Source organism: Protobothrops mucrosquamatus, unplaced genomic scaffold, assembly GCF_001527695.2.
Source record: "Protobothrops mucrosquamatus isolate PMUCROS unplaced genomic scaffold, P.Mucros_1.0 scaffold78, whole genome shotgun sequence".
Taxonomy (NCBI): Eukaryota; Metazoa; Chordata; class Lepidosauria; order Squamata; family Viperidae; genus Protobothrops; species Protobothrops mucrosquamatus.
Window position 1 is genome coordinate 2,257,823 of NW_015386455.1, and position 9,038 is coordinate 2,266,860.

General features: G+C 36.7%; 1 protein-coding gene across 1 annotated transcript in view; it reads left to right on the forward strand.

The window, feature by feature from the left end:
- Positions 1-9,038, forward strand: part of COL4A1 (collagen type IV alpha 1 chain) — a 110,886-nt gene that overhangs the window by 16,276 nt on the left and 85,572 nt on the right. The window contains exons 8-9 of the mRNA XM_029283412.1: positions 1,104-1,187; positions 1,943-2,005. The gene's annotated coding sequence lies outside the window, so the exon portion shown is untranslated. The remainder of the gene's footprint in view (positions 1-1,103; positions 1,188-1,942; positions 2,006-9,038) is intronic.

The following is a 9,038-nucleotide window of genomic DNA, read 5'->3' on the forward strand; positions in this document are numbered from 1 at the left end:
CTTTCTCGAGGTTTTTAATGGGCCATTTACCACAAAAGAAGTCATGAGGCAAATATAATGACAGAATAAGAATATGGCTTCATCCAGGCCGAGGAAAGATTCCAGTTTAGACCTCTATATGGGTATCTTTTTTTTTCCACAAAAAAATGGTCAGTTTCTTTCATTATGTCAGACTGCTCCAACCATACTGTAAAATTCCTCTAAAACAAATTCAGTTACAACTTTTCCATTCAATTCACAGGAAGGATTGGAAGAACTATTTAGCTTAGCATTGAGAGGATGGCCCCAAGCAGGCATCTGTTTTTGCTCAGGTTCCATTTAAATATATATCAGATAGGTGGGTCAAGGATCTCACCTGTGGTTGTCATGTAGAATTGCTGAAACACTACAAAGTTCAGTTCTCAAAAGAACAAGGAGAACCACCCTTTTTTTTTAAAAAAAAGGATGCAACTAATGGAACCTGTCAGCTCTCTTTGGCAACCAATAATTTTGTCCCTCTTTTGTACATTTTTAAAATTTACTATCCATCTGAGGGGCAAATAGAAAAAAATATAAAACATAACAATAGCAATAGCAATACCATTTAGACATATATTGGTCCATAGTGCTTTATAGCCCTTTCTAAGCAGTTTACAGAGTCAGCATATTGGCCCCAACAATCTGGGTCCTCATTTTACGGACCTCAAAAGGATGGAAGGCTGAGTTAACCTTGAGGCTCATTAGGACTGAATTCCTGGCTGTAGGCAGAGTCAACCTGCAATACTGCATTCTAACCACTGAGCCACCAGGGCTCTTAAAAAATTCCATGGGACAAAAATAATTGTGTAGCAATTAGATTTCTGTTTTGTCACGCTTTCGGTCTTGTCCATGCATTGCTCTTTTGGTTAAAAGCCACCTTAAAGAACTCAAAAATGTTTTCTTGTTATTTTGCAATATTTTAATGAAATCCTTAAAAACCTTAATATATCATCAAATGTAAAATTTAAAATTAATTATGATTACTGATAATTTAAAGTCCTCAATTTTCATTCAAACAGGTAAAAAGTAGCATCAATACTTTTGTACTGATTGTAATCTATTATTTTTAAATCTGCATCATATAGGGAGATCCAGGAGAAATTATTGGAATCCCATCACATGGTTTGCAAAAGGGTGAGAAAGGATTGCCTGGACATCCTGGATTGCCAGTAAGTTTTATTATAACTAGCAAAGATCACAATTATGATAAATGGTGAGGTGATAAGAGGAGGCAAAGGAGAATCTTGTTATTGCAGAAACCTTAGAGAAGGAACTGACTTGCATTTCTACACACTGTGGACCATCTTTACCTCCCCTTAAGTCCATCAGAAAAACAGAATCCAAATAGTGAAACACCATATGGCCTTTGCAGAAGTGAAGGGGCATAGAAGAATCCACAAAGATAGGAGATATCTTGACTGCCCCTGATCAATTCTGGTATCCTGGATTTAATCTGGAAAGAAATGTTGAAGTCCTGATGGATAATTTAATAGAAATATTCACCAAAGATGTGGCAATTGTGAAAGGGATAATATCAACATTAAAAATTACTAGGAGAGAGCTTGAAATATTTGGTCTGTGATGTGGATACCAATGATTAACATATTGGGCACAATTCTGTTTGCACCATCTTGAAGTAAGTAGTTTAGGGTTGGAATAGATACTGAAGAAAATAATCAGAATTAATTATCTGGTGGTTGAGTACCATTTGTATAAGGAAAAACTAAGATAGTTAAGCCTTTGAATACCACCATTACAGCAATATCAGAGATTATAATGAGACATAAAGGGGAAATGAGCTAAATTTTTGTTTGAGCTTGGCTCCTGAGCCATGTTCAAGTGTAGGAAACTATGACATTATGTAGCAAAGTGGCTAAGAAACTGTGTTACTGACATTATTTCTCAACCTTTTTTTCATACCCAGGGAACACCTGGACTTTCAGGTGTTGCTGGCCCTATTGGACCACCTGGACCTCCTGGAAGACAAGTAAGTGATCAGCTTCAGAGGTTTTAAACTGCATATTGCAAGAATTCATTATTTCAATTAGGTGTTGTCTAAATTTGTCCCCCAAGTATAGGTATGCTAAACATGCATTAGGTTCAGCTAATCAGGTGATTTTAGAGAATTCACCTTTTTTTGAGGCAAAGCAAAATTTCTCCAAATGGACCCAAAAAGAATTAATACTACCCTGAATTTTCAGAACCATTTCAATATTTTAATGGCATACAGATAGGATTATAGGTTTGCAAAAATGTATGTATATGAAAATGCCAAGGCAGGGAAAAAATCAATGTTGACTGAATGACTAGTGTACTATTTGTGCACCGCCCTCAGCCATCCCTCCTTTCCCTTCTTTGCACCAACCTTACACCCAGCCAATGCCATGAGACCTTGGCTTCTAGAGGGAGGGGTAAGCCATGAAGCAGAAGACGGGAGTTCTTGCTAATGCGAAGGTGACCCATTCCACAGCCCCATACAAAGCCCTGCAGAACTGTCATTGAAGCAGGTCCTGTGAAGCAAGAATTGAACCACTTAACCTGCTTAGCTTTGCTTTAGCTTAGCTTGGCTTTCCAAGACAGTCACAAAATGAATCTTTTAGTGGGAACGTGCAGATGGAAGGGTTGAGACAAAATTGTTCACGTTCCTTTCCAATATCTTATTTTTTCCATCAATCTTTATTCCAACAAACTCTTATTCCAATATTGAAAATTTTACGATATTTTATTTTTCATCCTTACCTGCTCCTTCTTGAAGAAACTATTTTCACTTATTCTTTCTGTTATTGTGTCTTATGTCATGTTAGGTCTCTTATCACTCTTCCCCAGCATTAGGTCTTATAATAGGTAAGGTTTCGATTCAAATGCTAATGGCTGCATGGTACTTTAAATGTGATTCTAAAAATGATGCGTTGATGTTCAGGAAGGACAGGCAGAGCATTTGTCTCTAATTCTTCAAAGCAGCCACAATTTTGATGCAGACTTGTACTATGTTTGGATTCCGGCATATTCCAAGGACCCCCATTCAAAATTATTTCTGAAGTACTGCATAGCCCTACTATGTATCAGTATTGCAAGTATGATGTTCTGTGTGGTGTGCAGGTCTTCATAGAGTGTGTAAGTTGCAAATTATATCCTATATTATGATATATTGTGCACTCAAGCCAATCCCTAATTATGAAACAACATGATGGCAAAGAGAGAGGAGAAGGGGAAAGCTGCTGCCGCTGCACTGCCAATATCCCAATTCCCACTCCTCAGAAATTATTAAATGGCTTTTGCAGGTAAAAGCAGACTCAGCAGCTTTAGATCATCATTGAATTGCTGCTAGTGAGACTGTGCTCTTAAACAATCACATCTCTGGGATGGGTCCGATGAAGAATTACATTAATAGCCTGAATTGCTCCCACAGAAGAAGAAAATGCAGTATTTGTGGAGAATAAGGGAGGAGCAAATAGGTATGAGAAACAGCAGCTAGACTCTCAAAAATCCCCCTATTTCTATATTGGTGATTGTCCCAGGTTGAAATAGCGCATCTGGATTACATAAAAAAGACAAACTAGGGTGGTAGAAGAACTGAGCTAAGTTACCCACTATATAGCAAGAAAGAGCTGAAGAGAGAAGAAGCCCAGGAATTATATTGTCAGACGTTTGTGTCTGCATTTGAAAAAGCAGCAATAGGTCCTGCTATGGGAAATGCCATAAGGCAGCAAACACAAAACTGGCTTAGCGTGACAGAGTATGTCTACTTCTCAGCTTCTCCAAGATAGTCATAATAAGGTAAGAGGAGTACAATATGGGACTGTTTCATTAGGTCTAAACCAGATGTAAAAATTATAAAAGTAAGCTACAAGTTTGTAAAGTATCCAGAATTACTGAGGCAGGAAAGCAACATGATCCAATACATCAAGTCGTCATCTTCAGGCTGGGGTCTTCGGCTTCGTGCTTCGTAAATATATATATATATATATAGGGAGTTCAGACAGATTGGTCTGATTGTGAACACCTTGACATTTTCAACTGCCATACTGCAGTTTACTCTTTTTACAATATCTCTTGCCTTGCCGCCCCCAACTAGGGGCATAGAGCAGGCTCAAGTCGCAACTGCGAAACATTTTTATATCCAAATTTCTTTTTTCTGACAAAGAGTAAAGAATTAAATTGGGAGACTAAGATGGACCATTTCTGGCTTTTTTGCCTTCATCAGTTAGCCATAAAGAATCCCATAAAGGGTATGGCTAACTGATGAAGGCAAAAAAGCCAGCTTGCACATTAAGCAGCTGTGTTAACCTCTAGGCCACAGGCTCTTTCTCACTTTGTCAGCTGTGTCAGGGAGGGAAGAGACAGGGGAGGAGAATTACCTTGAGTGTTTTTTTTGATGCACCCTGTCAGCCCAAATATGGGAGAAAGAAATCTTTTGCCTGTATCAGCTCAAACTAGAGCCATCCACAGGCAGCAGTCGCAACTGCGACATCATTTATATTTTTTTAAAATTTGGATTGCTAACAAAGAATTAAGGGAGAATGGAATAACTATTTTGAGCTTTTTAGCTCTCATCAGCCAAACATACCCTTCTGAGATTCGAACCTGGGCAGCTTGCACATTAAGCAGCTGTGTTAACCTCTAGGCCACAGGCTCTAGAATTATATATATATAATTCTTAATATTTAGCAAACAGCATGTTGTCTGGGTTCATGTATTTAAAAAACAATGAATAATAATTATTATAAACAATATGTTACTTAATCGCTCAGTAGTCTTCTTCTTACTTGTATATATTCAATGTTACATATCACATTCCTTTCTCTCTAACTCATTTTTCTAGCCATTGATAAAAAATATCCCATGTTCTAAAATACACTGAATCTTCTTTCTCTTTTATCTTTAAAGTCAATCTGTCAGAACCCATATTGTTTAAGGGGCTCTTTCTAATTCTATTTCTTCTATTTTTCTGGGTTCTGCCATACTCCTGGAAGGGAGGGGGGAAGACACTGCGGGCTGCCTCTTTGTTTTTCTCTATCGCTACAATGTAACTCTTTTGCTGTCTCTGAATACTTGCTGTTTGAATTGTCCTCCCTTGATGTCAGCTTGAAGTGGGGGAGAAAGGAATGTGCCTCCGGCCATCTGGCTTATCTCCTGTTTCGGAAGGGAAGGTGTGAAGACCTAATAAACATCGCTACAAGCCTGAGACAGACTGGCATTATCAGCTCTTTCCCACAACAGACTTAACACCTGGGGATTGGCCCATTTGAATTGACTGGATGAACTATTGGGGTGGGGTTTGCTTGGGGCTCTTTTAACCTATTGATCTGAGTGGGAAATCCTCAGATCCTGTCTAGTGTGCCTGCTATCAGCTTTTCCTAATAAAAGTTCCTTTTGGAAGAAACTGCTTCCATGAGTTCTGCTTTCTTAGGATGAGGTTTTGAAGTGGGCCCTGACATTATCTATCCATTTCTGCACACTCTAACATTTTCTTAATTAGTTCTTCTTCAGTTTGTAAATTTCCATTTTTCCAATATTGGGCAAATACAATTCTTGCTGCAGTTAATACATGTAAAGTTAAATATATACAGTCTTTCTCATAATTTGCTCCTATTATTCCTAACAAAAATAATTCTGGCTTAAAATCTATTTGTTTTTTAGTCATTTTTTTCAACCATAAGTGTATTTTTGACCAAAATCTTTTAGCTTTAGGGCATGTCCACCAGATATGATAATAAGTACCTGGCTTTTGTTTGCATTTCCAACACTTGTTTGAAGTATTTTTAATATTTTTTGCTAATCTAACTGGGGTTAAATGTCATCTGTAAAACATTTTATATAAGTTTTCTTTATATGCCACTGCTTTCATTAATGTAGCATTTCTTTCCCATAATCTTTGCAGATTTTCTAATTCTATATTATGTCCAAAGTTCTTTGCCCACGTTATCATTGTTTCTTTGACTTGTTCCTCCTCCATCTTTAAACTTAACAGATATTTATAAAGTTTCTTAATCAGTTTTTTGTCTGTTTTTAGCAATATCTGGTCGAATTCTGTCTGTTCTTTGTAAAATCCCATTGTTTTAGCATCTTTTTCATAACTTGTTTGGATTTGCAAAGATGGCCACCATGATAGATCAATGGCTTATTCTTATAAATCTTGTCTGTCTTTCAATTTCCCATCATTGTCCAAAATATCTTTATAGGTCACAACTTTGTCGTAATTAATTAAATTTGGGTAAGCAAATGCTTCCATTGTTGAAAGCCATCCAGGTATCTTGATATAAATTTTTGCTTTTATTTTTTCCCATTCTAAAAGAAGTGCATTTCTTATAAAGTGGTTTTGAAAGTATCTATGGATTTTATTCTTCCCATACCACAGAAAGGCATGCCCCTCTAGGTATAATAGTATTTTATCTCTGAGAATTATCTTTAAGCCATGTTAATATAGTTACTTGGTAGTATAACATCCAATCCGGCAGTCCAAATCCTCCACTTTCTTTCGCTTGTTGTAACATTTTCAGTCTGATTCTAGCTTTTTTTTCTTGCCAGATAAATTTCAGTATTGTTGTATTTAGTTCATCAAAAAAGGCTTTTCCCAGACTTACAGGTATCGTTTGGAATAGAAAGAGTATTTTTGGTAAGATATTCATTTTCACTGTTGCTATTCTCCCCAGCATTGAAAGTTGTAAATTTTTCCACTTTTCCAAATCCAATTGTATTTGTTTTAGCAATCTTGCATAATTGTCTTCTTTTATTGTTGCACATCTTGCTGTGAAATAAATTCCCAAATATTTAACTTTTTTAACTATTTGAAGATTTGGGGTTTTTTGCTAGTTGGTTTTTTTCTGTTAGATTTTTAGTTAGCACTTTAGTCTTTTCTCTGTTTATTTTCAACCCTGCCACTTCTCCAAATTTTTCTATTTTCTCCATAAGTTTGGTGCTTTTTTCAAGTGGTTCTTCCACTATAAAAACCAAGTCATCTGCAAATTTATCTTTTATCTCCAGTAATTTCTATATCTTGTCTGATGTTTCTATTCAATATTTCCAGTGTTAGTATAAATAATAATGGAGATAGTGGGCATCCCTGTCTTGTGCCTTTTTTGATGTCACATTTTTTTGTAAAATCTCCATTTACAATTATTTTGGCTGTTTGTTTATAATAAATTGTTTTAATTACATTTATAATTTTTTCTCCAAAATCCATTTCCTCTAGTTGCTGAAACATAACTTGCCAGTTTACGTTGTCGAACGCTTTCTGCGCATCAAGAAATATTAAAGCCATCTGTTTCCCTGGATGAATTTCCTAGTACTCTAGAACATCTAGAATGATTCTTAAATTATTTTGTATCTGTCTTTTAGGTAGAAAGCCATTTTGATCTGTATGTATAAAATGATATCGATCTATAATTTTTTATTTGCATTGGATCAGAGTCTTCTTTGGGTATTAGGGTAATATTGGCTTCAGTCCATATATTTGGTATTTTAGCCTCCAAAAGTATTTCATTGCACAGTTCTTTCAATATTGGGCTTAGTATATCTTGTAATGATTTATAAAGCTCTGCGGGTAATCCATCTAGACATGGGGTCTTATCATTTTTTGCCTTTTTATAGCCTCTGTAATCATCACTGATATTTTTCCATTTAATATATTTTGAATATTCTCTGAGATTTTTGGTAAGTCTGCTTTTTTTAAATATGCTGTATTTTTTCTTTTGAAATTTCCTCTGCATTGTAAAGTATCTCATAATAGTCATTGATAATTTTTTTAATTGTATCATTTTGAAACTGTAATTCACCTTTTGAGTCTTGCAACTTGTTTATCTGTTTTGTTTCTTTTTCTTTTTTCAATCTATGTGCTAACCATCTCCCCGGTTTGTTAGCATTTTTAAAAAAGTTCTGTCTAGCCCAGTGGTTCTCAACCTGTGGGTCAGGACCCCATTTGGGGTCGATCGACCATTTCATGGGGGTCGCCAAGCAAGGCTGTCCGCCATTTTTTCCCCCTTTTCCGGTGGGTGCCTTACCTCCCTTGGGCTGGGCCAGCTGGTGGTCGGCCTGCTCCGTCTCTGCCGCTTGCCAGCTACGCCTCGGCCGGCGCAGGGGGCGGAACCATGCATGCGCGACGCTCCCGGGCAGGGAAAGTCCTCGACTTACAACCGGTTGGGTAGTCCTCGACTTACGACCATTTTAGTCCTCGACTTACGACCAGTTTAATCCTCGACTTACGACCGGTTTAGTCCTCGACTTAGGACCATTTGGGGTCGCGACATTAAAAAGGTTGAGAACCACTGGTCTAGCCCTTTTAATCTGTTGAGCCATTATTTCCATCTCAGCTAGGTTTAATTTATGTTTTATTATCTCCATTTGCTTTTTAAGTATTTTCTTTTGTGGGTCTATTTGTAATTCTGATTCTAATTTTCTGAATTCTTCCTTCAACTTTAACTGTTGTTGTTTCTTTTCTTTATTCTTTTTAGCGATGTAAGTTATAGCCAACCCTCTGAAATATGCTTTAGCTGTGTCCCACACATTTTGAAGCGATGTCTCTTCTTTCTTGTTTATTTTGAAAAAAAGTCCATTTTCTTTGTCGCTAGTTGTATGAATTCTTTTTCTTTCAATATAGATTTGTTCAAGGACCATCTTAATTTTTTCTTGGCTCCTCTCCAAGTCATCTTTATTGGGTTATGATCTGCCCAGATATTAGTTTCTATCTCTATTTCTTGTATCATCATGCTAAGTTCCAAGGATGTCCATATCATATCAATTCTAGACCATGATTTATGTCTATTTGAGTAAAATGTATATTGTAGTTTCTTTGAATTTTTTTCTCTCCATATATCTTGGATACAGAGTTCTTCTGCCATTTTTAGAAACGCTTTAGGTAATATATTTCCTCCTTTCGTCCCTTGTTTAATGCTTTTATAGTCAAAAGTTCCATCTGTTATTGCACTGAAGTCTCCATTATACAAAGATTTTGATAGTCCGATGACTTCCGGTGAGCAGGCGACCTCGTCGGACGCAGCTGTAGCTGCCTCCCGCCTGTTTTC